Raw genomic sequence first — 19,434 nt, 5'->3', positions numbered from 1 at the left:
ATAAGTTGCTAGCTTAAATATTATCCACAATAATCTCAGCTGCAGTGGATTTGTTTTGGGTTCTTTGGGTTGGGACCATTCAGGCCATTCTAATTTCGTCTATTTTTATTTATTTTTTTGCTCTGTATTGCACATTTTGCATGCACTTGTGGACAATGTGATCTTGTTAAACCAAAGATGTTACCCTCTGTTTTTCCTTTTCTGTCAGCACTACGCATTGTTTGATGATGGCAGGGTTACCAAAATGAGTGCCAAATAAGGGACACAATTGCTTTGAACTTGGTGTCACCTCATGTGCACGTGGGCTGTGATTGATTAACAGGTGTCACTTAACTGCAGGGCTAAGGTGTTGTGCAGTGATGACAGAGAAGTAGAACACTGGAAGTCGTGTCCAGTATGGGCTGGTTGGCAACTCTAGATTATGGACTGTGGGCATAAAGAGCTACATGTAAATAAATAAATCTCTTAAATAACTAGTTCCACTTAGTTCCTAAAGTAGATGTCTTTGCTCCCTTTGATTATTCTGAAAGAGCAAATTTTTGGAAGGTTTCTCCTTTCAGAGTGACCAACTTTGACTTGGTGTGAGAGCTTGCTGGCTTATCTTAAGATTGGCCCAGTTTGTCTCAGTCTTTTGTCCATGGGGATTCATGTTCACACACTAAGAGTACACACTAAGTAAACTAATGCACTTTGGACTTATCACATGTGGTGAACTCCCTTCTGTTGGCCGCAGAGCTGGCCTCAAAGAGTTCCGTTATGGGTGACATAAGGAAGTTATAACAATGTCAAGGAAGTGTGTTACTCTCCCTGTCGGAAATGAGTATCACTACACTTAATTGAGCCCTGAGAAATGGAGTTAGACAGCCGCTCGATGGAATTCACTTAAAGGTAGTTTGTGTATATGAAACTTTGATCTGTAGAAACAGGAAATTTCAGTTTTACAGCTCTCTGATGATCTCAGAGTTTGCTTTTTAGGTTGTGAAAAGTTGGCTAAATGCAAGGGAAGGCAGATAATTTTGGCCTCAAGCTGTTTTCCCACATCTTTGGTAGTACCAAAACAGCATGCCGTTAACATCTTATCGAATGCTTGTGGCATCTGAAGCACGGCTCCTTCTGGACACCACTGACATGATGAAAAGTAGTTTCATCTGCACTTTTTTATTGCCCATGAATTCTTCTGCCTATATTCACTCTCAGTCTTAAGTGGCCCTTTGCTGCCCCTCAGTCCCACAGAAAGCCTGAGAAAACTCTGATAAGCCAAAAATGAAACATTCTTCGAGTATTCAAGAATAATTTTTCCTCCCCAGTGAATTCTGTCATAGATATGTCACCAAATTTTGCACATCACTCGCTTTTAACAAGGAAAATATTATTCATTTTTGTTTTATTTATGGTTCTTATTCACAATATGAAAAGTATTTCTTTCATGTATAACTTGAGGTCATAGTCTTAAAATGATCTCTCATCAATGCAAATGACTTGTCATTGCAGTGTTGACTTTCAAAATATGGATAGAGTTCAACAACCTCCTCCTTACTATATGAAGGTACTACCTCAGTTTTTTGACCCAAACTCTCAAATCCAAACTGTTTTGACTGTATGTGGCACTTTTAAGAGCTGTTAGCAGTCACTTATAGACCAACAAAAACAGAACCAGCCTTCATATTGGCTTTGACCACACAGCTCATAATGGGAACTGCTGTCACTATACATTAGTCATGTTTAAAGCTGGGATGAATTATTGTTCATCTCTTTGCCTAATTTTTAAGCTGAGAAGCTCTGGATAGATAAACTGTCCTAACGGTCACAATGACATGCTTACATTCCTAATCTGTACTTTGTTCTACTGTAACTTTAACAAAACTCATAGCTGGGCATCATCATGTATTATTTTGAAAACTACATAATTGTTTCTTCAAAGACTGAAGAAGAATGAATACCTAGAGAATTGGATGTGTTACTTCAGTGCATGCAAAGCTCCCTTAAAGTTGGAGTCCTAGAGATTATAATGCTGAATGTGAGTCACCCTGCTGTCTGATTTGACCCTTACCAGAACTCATCAGTTTTCCCTTGGTGCCTGGGCTTAGATCTGATCTTCACTGGAACCTGCATCATCCACTGAGCAATGCTAACAGCAAAGAACCCACATCTTGAGTGTGGTCTGGATGTGTACAACACAGTCTGGAGGTAGGCCAGTGTTCTTGAATCTGTATGTTGGTGACACCACGGTTGGTTAAAAGGATAACTTCTTGTATTGCTGCACACTCCTCATCCACCAAATTTGCAAAAGTCTCACTTTGTAGTGTCCCTATGCACTAAGATGAAGGCGGTGGACATATGATAATAGTGTACCTTCATATGTAGTCTAACAATGGCCTTAGAGTTTTTGTGAGTTGTCTTTGGTAGCTTTAAAAACATAGTGTATGGATAACAAGCCGGTTTGTTCAATGTCAGCTATATATCTAAAGAAGATTCAGGAGTATCTCCGTCATGGTGAAACTACTCAGCAAAGGCAGCCAACCTCAGTCTGTGATTATTGCATGATAACAATCTAAGAGTGGAGCCAGTACAGCACCCCACAGCAAGATGTAAACACTCACTGAACAAAGGTTCATTGTGCCAGTAGTAGTCCATGTGTAGAGTGTTTACCACTAACTCTCCCCTGCCCAAAGAAACACATGAGAACACAACATACCAACATACTAGCCTTGTAAAGCTGAGAACATCACAGAAAGCCAGTCCACCTTGGATGCACCAATTTCTATTATAGTGCTCACAGATTCAGCAGATGTTGAATTTGTCATGACATCATGTACTTACAGTATAAGTAGGCTGAGGCCATGAACATGTTTAACATTAGAATAACCATCTCCATGCTACAGTCCTGAATCTCACAGTCACACAATTTCCATTCCCTCTTGGTTGCAGGTAAAAATCCCATATTATTTTTATACATGCCTGATATGGGTTACACTGACCAATTGCTCATTTGACAATTAATTTGTTTGATTTTTAATATCTAATGTATTAAGATATTATGTCAGTACATTGTAAATATGACTCAAACCATTAGTTCAGACACAGAAGTAGTGATGTACTGATCCAGCGTTTCAAGCACTGATATGGATACAGATACCGATTTGTATGATATCAGTATTTTTTGTGATAAAGTTTTTGCTTCAGTTTGGTTCTGATGGCCTTGGCTGTCCATTTGTTGTTTTTTAGGTTCCCTTTTGTAGATGTTTAAGGTGAATTTTACAAGAGCAATAAATTCATTCGATACATAAAAAAAGGAGTAAAAAGGCAGCAGCAGACCTCTCCTTGAAAGAAGACAAAGAAACACGAGACAGATTAGTTTCCCTTGCGGTATTGTCAGAAGTCCCATCCCTTCTTGATTTTGGTTGGCAAGCGAGGGAGAAGTGAAATTGATGAGCACAGCGCTGTTCCAGAAGTTGATCAGTTTTCAAATAAGTGCGCGGTGACAAAAACAGCTGATACTAAGAGCACTTTTTCTGTCCAGGGCACTGAGTGCTCAGAACACTGGACTACATTGGTTTTGAATTAAAAATAAGCGCTGTGAGTGCTAAAAAAGACGGCTTTGGACACAGGCCCTAACTCAGCAGATAAATGTTCTCATAAGTTCAGTCAGGCAGAGTGCCTTTAGCAGTTATTTACAGGCTGACAAACTGTACTGTGGTTCCAAGCATTAATCCATTACTGGGATGTTTCTCTCATCTTTTCTATGCAGCTGACAAAGTTAAGTGCTTCCCTTTGTTTCATTTTGTGTTGCATGTCTTCCTTGTGGTTTTATGCTTCTCCATAAATGCTTGTAGTTGTGGAGGTTGTTGGTGTTGATGGTTAAGTTTGAAGTCCTTCCAAACTAATTAGCCCTTTTTGATAGCTTCCTACACATGCAAATACCTGCTGTAAACACAGTATAGAATTAAGCTCATAGATGGGTCTGTGAATTGTCCTATTGTCCAATACCAGTTCCTGATGTAGCCATTCAAGTCTGGATTTATATCTGATGCCAGGATCAGATTGATCTATCGCTACACAGAAGGTATTTTCTTAACCATATACACATACTAAAGATTCTGTTATTTTGGCAGAGTAAATGAATGGACACAAGGCCTGCGTTAAAGTGCGAGTTAAGCCTACACAGGTATCTGTCTTCACTTATGCAAAAGACAGCTCGCTAAGCTGACCACTCATGCAGATGAACTCAGCAACTACAGTGCTTAACAAATGTATTAGACCACCTGTCATATTTGTCTCAAAGACCATCCAGCATCATCAAGTGCTTTAATGCGGACTCTTTCATTTTCAGTGAGCTCTCCACGTTTTACCATTTTGAACCGGAATGAAGGATTTCAAACTGAATTCACCCAAATTTGAGCTGGCTCACTGGGCTTCTCTCAGAAGTCAGAAATAAATCAAGCATAACATTCAACCACTAAAAATAATTTTTCTGTTCAGGAATGCAAGTAAATAACTATAATTTGACATATTAATCAAGAAATATTAATGTGCTTTACTATTTTTTCAGTTTTTTGTAAATCAGTGAATCTGAAAGTTCATGAATAACAATAATAATTATATTTTAGCATTAAACGATCATTTTGGTTAAAGAGCTTCTACATATTGGTGTATTAACCATTGCAGAAACATAAAAAAGGATTTTGGTAATTACCAATGCTGTTAATTTAGGGCAGCTGTGGCATAAACCTTACTTTGGTTAGGATTAGGGTTAGGGTGGTCTAATAAATTTGTTAAGCACTGTATATATGTTTCACAACTCTGTTGAGTCTGTCTGTAGGATGATAACTTTAAAGCACATTGAACTCTTTCTCAATCACATGGTTTATAGGATCAGAAGTCATACAGGAAAGTGTCTCTACTGCCTACTCTCTTATGATCAGCTCACAGCCCTCAATAAGAGATCTGAATGGTCAGTAGGCAAGGCGTGTTTATTTTCAGAGCACCATTCATACACTGAGCAATTCGAAATGTTTTAGAGAGATAAAGGCATGGGTTTCATACAGGTCTTCATTTCGGTATACGTAACCATCTACCCCCATAAGAAGTGAACCACCTTTGCACTTCGCAGTACTGAAAACAGAGTTAATACTGACTTTATCTTGCTAACAGAGAGCCACGCTTTGTGGTACAGGCTTCTTTTGTTTCATATCAATGAATAGAATATTGTTTTACAAAGAGATGCGAGTCTAGTCATGAATACACCGAATTCAGGAAAATCGACCATCAAGTTTCAAAGAAGAAACATTCAGTATATCTGTTAGTTGGTAAAGCCTGCAGTATATAGAAATTCAATATTCTTCTGTCATAGTGAGCTGGTATGGTTTCTGGCTATGACCTCAGAAAATGTCTTGACGGACTTCATTTCCCTCCTGCCAAAAGCCAAATGTACTTGGAAGGTTGAAGTGGATTATACTGTGATATTCTGCCAACTGTGCCTGCAGATGTTGTGCAATTAAAGCAAGGGTCTTTTTGTAATTCCTCTTAGTCCCCAAGAGAGAACCAAGGATGCCTGCATGTTGTTTCTTGTTTCGCAATATAATGTGACAAAAACAAAAAGAAGGCCCAAATTATTAAAACGGTGAAGTTGCTTGAGATGAGTCTTTTATATTAACTAAGAAGGCTCAAAATCGATTGGGAGATGCTGGATTTTCACCATAGGAAGTGTTTGACTTCTGCTTGTAGTAAAGCCTAACAACATTGGAAGAACTGATAATGCAATATTTCTCCCCTCTGCAGAATAAGAAATAACCCCCGGTCAGTGTTTCCCCAAGTTTTCCGTTTTTTTGTTTTGTTTTGTTTTGTTTTTGAGTGTGAGTGTGAGTGTGTTTGTGGTTGGGGGGGTGTCATGTAATGTCATGTATTTCTCTTAGTGACAGTTGTCAATATGACAAGTCTATAAAAGGTCAGGTCTGGTTTCCTCTCACAACTGCCTGTTTATGCTGCCTATATACTAGACAGAAAACGAAAATAAAATAATCCCCTGTTCATTCTTTCTGTTTGTCTGTCAGTCAGTCAGTTATTTTTGCATGTATGAATGACTGGGTTGAAAATGAACTTTTGTGCCTACCTGCCACATTAGTGCTTTATGATGAAACTTGTTTGTCCCCACTGACTTTATCTACTCATTTTCTCTCTCTTCTCTATTATTATCCACACGCATTGCATGTCTTCATCTCCTCCTGTTGCCTCTGTGCCTGTGTGATCTTTTGACAATACTCCTATGTCTATAAAGGTTAAAGAGTTTCTGTTGTAATCTGCATGTGTGCTCACCATCTTGTATAAACCCTCATTCAAACACAAATGTAGCTTACCCTGTAATACCAAACAAAATTTAAACATTGCCAATGATATATTATAACTACTTCAGCTATACTATAATATGCTTTCTCAAATAATTGCATTAGTTATTGTTTTTTTTAAGATATACAGTGCTTAACAAATTTATTAGACCACCCTAATCCTAACCAAAGGAAGGTTTATACCACAGCTGCCCTAAATTAACAGCATTGGTAATTACCAAAATCCTTTTTTATGTTTCTGCAATGGTTAATACACCAATATGTAGAAGCTCTTTAACCAAAGTGATCTTTTAATGCTAAAATATAATTATTATTGTTATCCATGAATTTTCCAATTTACTGATTTACAAAAAAAACTTGAAAAAAATAGTAAAGCACATTAATATTTCTTGATTAATATGTCACGTTATAGTTATTTACCTGCATTCCTGAACAGAAAAATTATTTTTAGTGGTTGAATGTTATGCTTGATTTATTTCTGACTTCTGAGAGAAGCCCAGTGAGCTGGCTCAAATTTGGGTGAATTCAGTTCGAAATCCCTCATTCCTGTTCAAAATGGTAAAACGCGGAGAGCTCACTGAAAATGAAAGAGTCTGCATTAAAGCACTTGATGATGCTGGATGGTCTTTGAGACAAATATGACAGGTGGTCTAATAAATTTGTCAAGCACTGTATATTTGGGCTTTAATGCTTTTATTAATAGAAGAGGATAGAAGATAGATTTGGAAATAGGGATGATAGAGTGGGGATAAGACATGCAGGAGGATCCTAGGGTCGGACATGAACCCGGCCGCCTGTGCACATCAGGCGCGACCAACTGCTAGGTCATCTGCACCCCAGGTCATTGTTTAAAAGAACCACTGTTTATGGCATGACTAATAAAAATGATTTCTGTGTTACCTTTCATTAACAAGATTCCATGTTCAGTCTCAGCCTTTTGGCAAAAACAGCACTGAATGCAGCCCAGTGGAGAAATACTAGACATGAGCTAAAATAGAAATTTGGACTTGCAAATAGATGGAGAAAAACACTACTCTCATCCAGAATACACTTTTGCTTCCCAAACAGACTGCTCAGCTGGGGTTTTTGGTCTTAAATCAAAACTTGAAAAAAATAGTATCATGTAGGATACAGTATTAGGCCAGTGTCCTTCTGATGTTTGTATTGTAACTAATGATTTACTGGAATCATAGGCAGTGCTGAGAGCACTTCTAATGTCTCCTTCTTATTGACTGTTATGGACTTTACGAATTCATTTATTGTGGTTTTTATCATATGATGAGTTCACCGAAAAAAACAGACGTTTCAGTAGTTGAAATCATCATTCAAGTATTCATGATGTAGGAATATTTTAAAACATTATTAGCTGAATTGCAGGGTAGAGCACAGAAACATCAGATCTCAGGTATTCCCTGGGAAATGCAAAGCAAACTTTAAAAGTCTCATCAGACAAAATAATGCAGTGAACATTTAAATGCATTAGGATTATACAATATACTTGGACTGGGTGAGATGGCCTGAAATTGATGTCCCTATATATTTTTGCTATTGCTTTTGATATATACAGCGCAATATTTTGAAATGGTCTCTCACCAGCTGTATTTAATTCAGCCCAAAATGACACGAGTTTGGTGATAAAAATAGTCTGCTCTATTTCATTTTTAATAAAATTGTTTGCAGAAAGGGTAAAAAATCAATACAAGGCAAATTTAGCAGTTTTATTTTGAAAAGGACTCCATTCAATCTTTTACTAATAAATCAAAAATACATAAATCATGAAATACTCTGTATTTTACAGTGTATGGAAAGTCCTGAAATGTTTTCTGTGTTATGTTTACTATTGCTAATTTTAAAATAATTATTTTCCTCAGTAAGGGTGAAGCAAACCTACACAAAACTCACCAGTCCTGCATGCAGCCAAAGACCAAATCCCTGCAGTCTAGTCCACCATTCAGGCTCACAGCTGTGATCATATTAGTCCGTTATCTGTGCTGATAAACGCTGGACCAGTTTCTGATAAGTTTATAACATGAGAGTCTCTTTAGACCTTATTCAAGAAACTCTCCTGTTTGATCATGGGGGAAAAGCTTGTCTGGTGGAACATTTTAATTCCACGTTGTGGGTGTTTTGAACTGTTAGGCTGAGATAAGTCTCTGTAGTTGTGGAGAAGTGGATCACATTTGTCCACTGCTGGGCCATTGTCTCTCTGACATGTATGACTCTGGCAGGGAGTTTTTAGCAAAATTTTCCCGCCCAGGCAAATCACGTACTCTGGGTGGCATGTCTTTATGAGATTTTTTAAATCTTGGCTTTTCAACAACACTGGGCTCATGTCTTTAGCGACATGCTGTCTTACTGCCGCCATTATCTCAGAGTCATCTTGTGGCATATTTTAACCAATACTGTGTGAGTTCAACCTCTTCCTTTTCAGAGCTGAACAACTGCTCAACGCTACAGATCCAGCGCTGTTTCTTGTTCGTCTCAAAACGCAACTAACTCGCCGCGCTGCTCTGTTTACCTTCTTCTCCCTTGCCTCTCTCGCCACTGATACAAAATGCACATGTGCGGAGGAGTTTTCTGGATGGGTGGGGGAGACAGAGAGCTCTCTGCTGTGAGAGATGTGTTCATGGACAACGGGAGAAGCAAAACTCCAGCGAGAAATTCACGCTGACGGCTCAAAACTTGATCTTCGCGATATACTTGTTTTTATACATCGTGCATGGCAAAAGCTGCGATACATCGAGTATACTTGATATATCATCCAGCCCTACTTGGTATGTGTGCTCAAACTTCTCTGTGATATATTAAAAATATATGATTAGGAATTAAATGTTGGATTATATTGGAGGAACCTCCCAAGATGAACCACTTTTGTTTTTGGAGATATGAGGAAGGAAACAAATCTGGTTGTGGTTAACCTCTGTGGCTAGGTTAGCTGGCGTGCTATATCTGACGGACAAATATTTCAGGTAATATCTGCAGCTCTCTGTGAAAATAACATAACATTTGTAAACTAAATCTGCTCAAATAACATATCATACTTAATGAGACCACAAGACCTTAAGTTGCTCCTTCTGGCAAACAATAATCCTAATGATATCCTGTAGTAAGTGATGTGCCATTGTTTTATCTTGAACTGTGTTTATATTTGGGATCAGAGGGAAAAAATTGTCAAGTTTCTTCTGGTTTTCATGATGTCTTTGTTTTACTGAACAGTTCTTGTATAATACCTCATTTGACCCTTCAAGTGCTTTTCGCATGCAGTTATATGATAAATGCTAACTTTTTGCTGCCTCACATATGCATGCTGACTTTCACAGAGAAGCAGGAATAATTATTAAACTCTTGTGCGACATTTAGATAATCCAATTAAATAATTGTTGTATTTCGAACCACCCAGGCTCTGTCCCATTAAAATGATTGTGTTTATATTTCAACATACCTCAGGAATAGAAACTGTGATTTTCCAACAATTGTCTATGTGTTGAATGAATGTCTAACAGGATGAGAAATGTAAGTTAACACAGAAACTAATTTTTTGTACTTAATGAGAATGTGAAATTTGGAAGCTAATGCCTCATTTTACAACTCTGCCTCACAGTTCAAGCAACCCCTGCCTTCCTTATAACAGCCTTTCTGTTAAGTTGCCTGACCTCACCTTGAGGAAACCTGCATGAAGGAATAAAAACACTAATTGTAAACGTCACTGCTTTGAGGGATACTGTATGTCTTGGAAAACAGAAACCATTAGCATACATGCAACGACCCAGTCTGTCAGGTCTCTGTCTGAGGGAGTAATGACTTTGGCTGCAGCGCATGTTGGTAAAAAGTCTGCTGAACTTCTTGACTTGAAACCTCAAAAATGTGTCCCAGGGCAGAACAAACACATCGATAATAACAGTTCTGTCAGCAAAAAGGTGTTTGGCAAGGATGTGTCCTGATGAAACTGAAGTACAAACAGAAGACTTTTTTGGCCATTAAACAGTCAGGGGGGTCCAAAAAAATTTTCTGATGTGCCATTATCATACTTGGTAAACAAAAAGAAGTTGTAATATATATTTTAGTTGCTTGATCATTTAATTGGTCTGATGATACAGGGGACCACTCATGTACAAGCAGCCTGGAATTTATGTCAAAGTATCTAAACAAGCCTGTAGCTGACTGAACTCATGTCTGAGCGAGGATTGGGTGGTATTCATTTTCTAAAATTGTTGTATCCTCCCCAGATTTTATTAGAGTATTTTTTATTACCGCCAGGTGTTTACAAAACCACATTGTATCAGCACTTGTGGGCATGCATGCCCAAGTGTCATCTAATCTTTTATCAAAATGCTTCGAGTCTAAAAAAAAACAAGTAGGGTGACGTATACATGAGTGTTGGGATTGATTTATAGTTGAAGCATTGCTCTTAAACTTAATGTGAGATAAATTACAACAGGACAGAGGATCAAAGTTTTTTTTTTCCTCTCCATCTCCTACACAAACTAGAAATGATACCAACAAAAGCTTATACATGTCTAAATCTTAATTTCTGATACTTTGCAAGTTAATGTATTTGGTTATTTAATGTTTCATTCCTGTAAATTGAGAGGAAAGCTAACCAGAGTCAAAGTCTTTGTTGTGTAAGATAACTTGCTCAATAAAACTGATTCTGATTTCAAGCCCGCCATGGCCCCAGGACTACACCTCACTGTGCACGCTGACTTCTCCAGTCTCAGGAATACACTTCACTGTGCCCTCATTACTCTGACACAGGATGAGGTTTGGCTTGTTAGCTGGCTCCTCTCTAGTGTTGGAGCAAAATATGCTAATGACTTGTGTTACTGCCATTTTCTATTTACAAGTTAGACCAGGATTTAAACGTTGAATGTTACAGTAATAGCCTGTAGTAATTGTATTTTATAGTTTTGTATTTTAATTATGATTTTCAATCTATATAGGGATTAGAATAGATATGTATATAAAATACGTCTAGTGTCTTTAGTTTATGTGCGTCAACGTAGACCTATGACGTAGGCACGTTAAGTATGGAAGAAATGCTGTTCTGTTTGATGGGCAGTTGTTCATTAAAGGATGGAAGCGACACACCGTTTCTACCGTCGTTAATCATATACACGCGTAGTCTCATTCTTTCCGTCCAGAAGCGGTTTGTAAGATGTATAAAAGAGATAAGAATTAAGTAAAGCTACATGAGTACTTTTAGCCACTACATTAATTAGAAACGGTACGCAAGACGAGAGAGTTCACCGGAGATGTATGAATGAATGGAAGCTAACCGGCTAAGAGGCTAACAACGGAGCGCAAGAGGCGCTTTGGACCTGATTCAAGACGGCTCCATACGGCGATGGATGAGAATAAACAAGAAGCCAGAATCGGATTGCATGTGTTTGAAATCGGGAGCGTCGGAAAGAAAGATTGACGTGTTTCATATTGAGAGTGGTGCTGCTAGCCACGGGACATTTCAAGATACGTAAGTGCTATTGATAACTCTTCATATTAGCACAGAAGAAGCTTGAGTTCGACTCTGAAAATAAAGACAGCCTTTCATGGAACCTTTTCATTGAAAGCATGTACATGTTTTGAGGTTAAAGGGTTGTTACCTGGATTTCAGATGTCAGAAAGAGTTTGCCATTAAGAAGACTTGTCTAACGTGAATAGCCCTTTGAAATGTCTCATACTGGAAAAATAACTATGGATGCCAATGTGGAGCCAGTTAAAGAGAGGAGAAAGATCAAGTTGACCCCAAAGGCCCTAGAAGAGAAACTTGATAAACAGATGAGAGTCAGGAAATGTGTATTAGCTCACCTTGTGTCCAAAGCAGAAGAAATTGACAACCTCATGAAAAATGATTCCAATGCATTGTTGGTGGAAAAGGATCATCTCAGTGATTACTCAAAATTGCTGAATGAGTTTATTGAAGTTAATGATACAATACGTGAACTTTTACCAGATGATGAAAAGGACGCTGATCAGTTATATTGGAGTGAGCCGCATATAGCGAAGTTTGAGAACTTTCTGGCAAAAATAGAGCAGTGGATAGTGGAAGTGAGAAAGCATGCCAAGGCTATTGAACATGCTACTTCAGAAAATGATGTGGTGACACAGCAAGGTGAGTTTGCAGTCGAAGATGTGAACCCAGATGACAGTGTCTCCGCTGTATATGAGAAACATGGTTCGGTCACAGCAGGAAGTGTACGCAGCAAATATTCAAGGTCATCCAAAGCCTCATCTAATGCTTCATCTGCACGTAGAAAGGAAGAAGCTAACCGTGCAGCTCTACTCGCACGTGCTGCTGCTCTCAAGAAAAAACAGGCACTGCAGTTAGAAGAGTTACAGCTGAAAGCCAAGGAGATTCAGTTGAAGGCTCAAATGGAGGAGCTAGATGTTGAAACTGCTATCGCCGAGTCCACAGCAAAACTCAAAGTCATGAACAATTACGATACCACAGAAAACATGGACGGCGATGGAATGAATTCCTACCTCGACAAGAACATGCCTATTGCTGCTACCATTGAACATCACGTTCCAGACGTTAAACCTAAGTTAACCAGCAGTCTTCAAGTTAGCCAAAGAAACGGTAGTCCTATCTCTCACAATCCAGTAAGATATACATATCACGAGCAAATAAAGAAAGAAAACAACACCACCACCAGTACAAGCTCTAATGGTAGGCCAGTTGAGCTTGGCGAAGTGATGTTGAAACAGAAGGATATCACAGAGATGTTGGTCACGCAACAGAGACTAGTTAACTTACCTCAACGAGAAGTCCCAGTGTTCAGTGGCGATCCATTCGAGTTCCTGCCATTCCTGAAGGCTTTCGAGCACATCATTCACAGTCGTACAGATAACGATGAAGACCGCTTATACTATCTAGAGCAATTCACCAGCGGTGAACCTAGAGAACTCGTAAGAAGTTGCCAACATATGAGCGCACAGAAAGGCTACAGCGAGGCACGAAAGCTCTTGACTTATCATTATGGCAACGAGCAGAAAATAGCGTCAGCCTATGTGGACAAGGCTGTCAAATGGCCTCAAATCAAATCAGAAGATGCCAAGTCTCTTCACAGTTTCGCCATCTTTCTCACTGGATGTAACAATGTCATGAAGGACATGGAGTACCTCGAGGAGATGAAGAGTCCGAGTAATCTTTGGATCGTTGTCTCAAAGTTGCCCTTCAGACTTCGAGAGAGATGGAGAGTCATGGCGTTCGACATACAAGAGAATGAAGGTAGGAGAGCAAAGTTCTCTGACCTTGTAACGTACATCAACAGACAAGCTAAGATAGCTTCAGACCCACTCTTCGGGGATGTCAAAGAGTACTCAGATGAGAAAAGTAAAGTCAAGCCAAGCACCAGAGCCGTTAAGGGAGGTGGACTGAAGAGATCCACTGGCTGTGCTACAAGTGTTAGACCAGATGAAAGGGATGCCTCAGAATCAAGGAAGAACCAGCATACAAGCAATGCGTTTCAAGAGCCATGCCTGTACTGCAACAAAGGACACCCTCTGAGTGCATGCAACAAAATCAGAAGTCTGCCAAACAAAGAAAGAATTGAATTCCTTAGGGGTAAAGGACTTTGTTTCGGATGTCTGACCCAGGGACACATGGGGAAAGACTGTAAAAAGAGAGCCACGTGTGAAATCTGCAATAAGAAACACCCAAGTCTGCTTCACAGCAGAAGGGATGAAAATACCAACCAAGAGAGAGCTGAGCATGAGAAGGGCCAGGGCTTCACCAGTAGAAACCCGGCTTTACCAGAAGATGCGTCAGTTAAGAGTGAGGTATCGGCAGTCACTGGGGCCGGAGGTAACGACTGTATCTTGTCTATCGTGCCTGTGTGCATCAAATCAAAGAGGAGCAATACCACAATAAAAACTTGCGCGTTCTTAGACGCTGGGAGTTCCGCTACGTTTTGCTCCGAAAGATTGATGAGACGACTTGGCGTCCATGGTAAGAGGACTCGAATGTTACTCCGTACGATGGGCCAGGAGAAGCCCGTGTGTTGCTACGTGCTCTCAGATCTAGAAGTGTGTGGTCTGATGGAGAACAAGTACATCAGCCTACCAGATGTGTACACTCACATAGACATTCCTGTGACTAAGGACAACATTCCTGTTGAGAAGGACTTGGACAGATGGCCGTATCTGCAGAAAGAAGTACGGCTACCACAGATCGACGCAGACGTTGACATACTAATTGGGATGAACGCTCACTCTGCGATGGAGCCATGGAAAATAATTCACAGTCAAGATGACGGGCCTTATGCGGTGAAAACGATTCTCGGTTGGGTAGTTAATGGCCCTCTCAAGAAAGGTGAAGATCACCACAAGTCTAACCACGACAGTCAAGGGGCTTCAGTTAACAGGATCTCAGTACGCGGTGTGGATAGCATGCTGCTGCAGCAATACAATCACGACTTTCCAGAGCAAGCCTGCGAAGAGAAGTCCGAAATGTCACTAGAGGACATTCAGTTTATCAAGTCTGTGTCTACGACGATCAAAAAAGTTGATGGGCACTACAGCATCGGGATGCCTCTCAGAGACAAGAATGTAGTGATGCCCAACAATAAATGTGTTGCCGAGCAACGGGCAGCAAATTTGAAGAAGAAACTCAGCAAGAACTCCAGCTTCCACAAGGACTACCAGAGCTTCATGTCAGACTTGCTGACTAAAGGCTATGCTGTGGAAGTTCCTGAACACGAGCGCAACTGCAACGATGGCAGAGTATGGTACATACCCCATCACGGCGTGACACACCCACAGAAAAGAAAGCTGCGTGTCGTGTTTGATTGTGCTGCTTCGTTCCAGGGGAAGTCTCTGAATGAAGAACTGTTACAGGGTCCAGACCTTACTAATGGTCTGGTTGGAGTTCTGACGAGGTTTCGGCACAACCACATCGCACTCATCTCCGACATCGAGGCGATGTATCATCAAGTGAGAGTCCCTGATGAGGACTCAGATCTTTTACGATTCCTCTGGTGGCCACAGGGGGATCTAAGCCAACCTCTGCGTGAGTACAAGATGGTGGTCCACTTGTTTGGGGCCAAGTCCAGCCCGAGCTGCGCCAACTATGCCTTAAGACGGACTGCAGAGGATGGAAAGGACAGGTCATCGCCTGAAGCAGTAATAACAGTTTTAGAACATTTTTATGTTGATGACTGCCTGGTCTCAGCGCCGAATGAGAACAAGGCGGTTACCTTGACCAAGGATCTCATTGCACTGTGTGAGAGTGGGGGATTCCACTTGACTAAGTGGTCAAGCAACAGCCGTCAAGTGCTATCATCACTTCCTGAACATGAGAGGGCAAAGGAGATCAAGAATCTAGACCTGGACAGGGATGAACTACCAATGGAAAGGGCACTTGGAGTAAATTGGTGCATAGAATCAGACTCCTTCAAGTTCCGGATCAACGTCAAGACCATGCCTATCACCAGACGGGGTATCCTTTCGGTCGTAAGTTCGATATACGACCCCTTAGGCTTCCTTTCACCGTTCATTCTTCTTGCGAAGACTATTGTCCAGAGTCTCTGTCAAATGAAACTTACCTGGGATGAAGAGATTCCAGAAGACATAGCAAACAGATGGTTTGCCTGGCTGTCTGATCTGAGCCAGTTAGCCAGCTTTTCCGTCAGGAGGTGCATCAAGCCAGAGGGACTTGGTCCAGTGATTTCAGCACAACTGCACCATTTCTCTGACGCTAGTGAGAAGGGCTACGGCGTCGTTAGTTACCTCCGCATCAAGAACAGCCACGGTCGAGTCCATTGCTCATTTCTTCTTGGAAAATCTAGAGTGATGCCGCTTAAACCAGTCACAGTCCCACGCCTTGAGCTAGCTGCAGCTACCATCGCAGTGAAAATGGACAAGCTCATGAAGCGGGAGCTTCGGATGGACTTGAAAGAGTCTGTGCTTTGGACAGATAGCACCACCGTCCTGCGATACATCGATAACGATGGTGCTCGTTTCAAAACATTTGTCGCAAACAGAGTGTCGACAATCAGAGAAAGCACAAGGCCAGCACAATGGAAGTATGTCAACACGGCTTCTAACCAGCAGACCACGCTTCGAGAGGAATGAAGGCAGAGCGCCTCATCAAGTGTCAGAGTTGGATAGAGGGTCCCGATTTCCTAGCCAAGAATGAGTCTCACTGGCCTGTATTATCAGACTTCTCAAGAGAGATAAATGAAGACGACACTGAGGTGAAGCATACAGCCAACGTAAACATCATCAAGGCTGGAGACTTAAGCACGAAACCCCTCTACCAGCTGATTCATCATTACTCTGACTGGCATAGCCTAAAGAAGGCGGTTGCCTGGATGTTGAGGCTAAAGGAGCTGCTTCACAGTCTTTGTGAAACAAGGAAGGTGTTCGAGTCTCAAGTTCAGTCCACAGAATGTCAAGATGTGAAACTCAAGACAGTTGAAAACCGTATGCAGTCATGGAGATTAACTCTGAAAGGAAACCATCTGACAGTTGAGGACGTCAGGAGAGCAGAAACTGTGATTATCCGGTTCAGCCAAAGTCAAACATTTCACAAGGAACTTTGTGCTCTACAGAAGGGTGAAAGGATCAAGAGGAGCAGTCCAATCGCGAAACTGGATCCCTTCCTCCAGGACGGGGTTTTAAGGGTCGGTGGAAGATTGCACCAGGCAGCCTTGCCAGAACACACAAAACATCCGGCTATTCTAGCCAAGGATCATCACATTACAACCCTGATCATCAGAAACGTTCATAAGGAAATTGGACATGGAGGGAGAAACCATACTCTTGCTCGGCTGAGACAAAGGTTTTGGTTATGCAAAGGAAATGCTGCAGTCAGGAGTGTGCTTTCAAAATGTGTAAGATGCCGAAAGAGTCAAGCTGCTGTGAGTGAACAGAAGATGGCAAATCTACCACCGGATCGTTTATTAACCTACAGTCCACCATTCACCAACGTCGGTGTGGACTACTTTGGGCCCTTTGAAGCAAAGCGTGGTCGCGGGCTGGTCAAACGATATGGAGTCTTGTTTACTTGCCTTACAGTAAGGGCGGTCCACATAGAAATCGCACACTCTTTGGATACCGACTCGTGTATAAACGCAGTGAGACGCTTTATAGCTAGAAGAGGTCAAGTGGAGGTTATAAGATCAGATAACGGAACAAACCTGGTAGCAACAGAACATGAAATCCGCCAGGCAATGAAGGAATGGAACCAGTCCAAGATCTCTGAGGCTTTACTTCAAAGGGGAGTCACCTGGATCTTCAACCCACCTGCCGGGTCGCACCACGGTGGAATCTAGGAGCGACAGATAAGATCAGTCCGAAAGATACTTACCAACCTTCTGAAGCTCCAATCTCTCGACGACGAATGTCTGCAAACTGTGATGTGTGAAGTAGAAGCAGTGATTAACAGCAGGCCTCTTACCAAGTCATCTGATGACGTAAACGACCTCGAGCCGTTGACGCCGAATCACCTTCTCCTTCTAAAGGGCAAACCAGCTCTCCCACCAGGCATGTTTCAAAAGGAGGATCTATACTCCAAGCGAAGATGGAGACAAGTGCAATATATTTCAGACATCTTTTGGAAGACTGGTCCAGGGAATATTTGCCTTTCCTGAAAGAAAGGCAGAAGTGGCTGGAGAAGAAGAGAAATGTCAAGGAAGGAGACATTGTACTCATTGTTGATGAGAGAGCTCCAAGAGGGTCCTGGTTGATGGGAAAAGTGGAGAGGACCATCCCTGATGCCAAGGGATTCGTTCGTCGGGTCCTCCTCAGAACGAAGACCAACACCTTAGAGAGACCGATAGACAAGTTGTGTCTTCTGCTCGAGATGGAAGAATCTCAAGGACATTGAAATGGACACTATTATATCTAGATTTATTTTGCTGCAGCAGCCTATTAGTGGGCTTCCCCAAGATCAAGTTTAGGTTGTTTATGTTTGTTTTGCTTGAAATCTTATTGTAACTTGGAGTTAGAATGGAGACTAGAGAATAGCAAATGACTCTTTAGTTTATTTAGTTGGGTAATTGTCATTCCCATAATGAGCAATTAGGGGCTGGAAATGTTACTGCCATTTTCTATTTACAAGTTAGACCAGGATTTAAACGTTGAATGTTACAGTAATAGCCTGTAGTAATTGTATTTTATAGTTTTGTATTTTAATTATGATTTTCAATCTATATAGGGATTAGAATTGATATGTATATAAAATACGTCTAGTGTCTTTAGTTTATGTGCGTCAACGTAGACCTATGACGTAGACACGTTAAGTATGGAAGAAATGCTGTTCTGTTTGATGGGCAGTTGTTCATTAAAGGACGGAAGCGACACACCGTTTCTACCGTCGTTAATCATATACACGCGTAGTCTCGTTCTTTCCGTCCAGAAGTGGTTTGTAAGATGTATAACAGAGATAAGAATTAAGTAAAGCTACATGAGTACTTTTAGCCACTACAACTTGACTCTGAGTTGTTGTCTGTTAAAAGTTCACCCTGCAACACCAACCATGGCCTGGATCATGCCTTGAGTGCACTACAAACACAGTGTATCAGTTAAAACTGGTGAAGACAGTGTTGCAAAAACCTGTGCCAGAAATTTTTACCAGTGACAGTATTGAAATGGGATCATTGCTACCACTATGTGCAATAATCATCATGGAGGAGGAGCAATTTAGTATTTCATTACTAAAGTACAGGCTGACTGTGGCTAGGTCATAGAGTCTGTCTCTCAACAGGAATGTTTGAGTTTTGATCCTTAGCTCCTGCTGCCACATATCAATTTGTCTTTGAGAAAGAAACTCAACCCCATATGTGTGAATGCATATGAATGTCTGTGATTAGGATCATCTTATACTAGGGATGGGTACTGAATTCGGTACTTTTATAGGCATCGACCGAATTCTGTCGGTACTACCGAGTACCGATTCACGTAAAATCAAACAGTACCATGTTTCGGTACCTAAACGCAGCCTTGTGACTGCAAGAGAGTGGAAGAGTAGTCAATTTTCCATGTCGGACACAAACGCAGCATTGCACGCTCGTGAGTAACAATGTAGCAGCTGACTGAATCAACAAGACAAGCATGGCTGATTGGCTCCCGCTGTTTCCTGCTCGTTTGCCTC

This window comes from Cheilinus undulatus, linkage group 2 (genome assembly GCF_018320785.1).
Source record: "Cheilinus undulatus linkage group 2, ASM1832078v1, whole genome shotgun sequence".
NCBI lineage: Eukaryota > Metazoa > Chordata > Actinopteri > Labriformes > Labridae > Cheilinus > Cheilinus undulatus.
The sequence above is the reverse complement of the archived record's forward strand: the minus strand, read 5'-3'. Positions refer to the sequence as shown.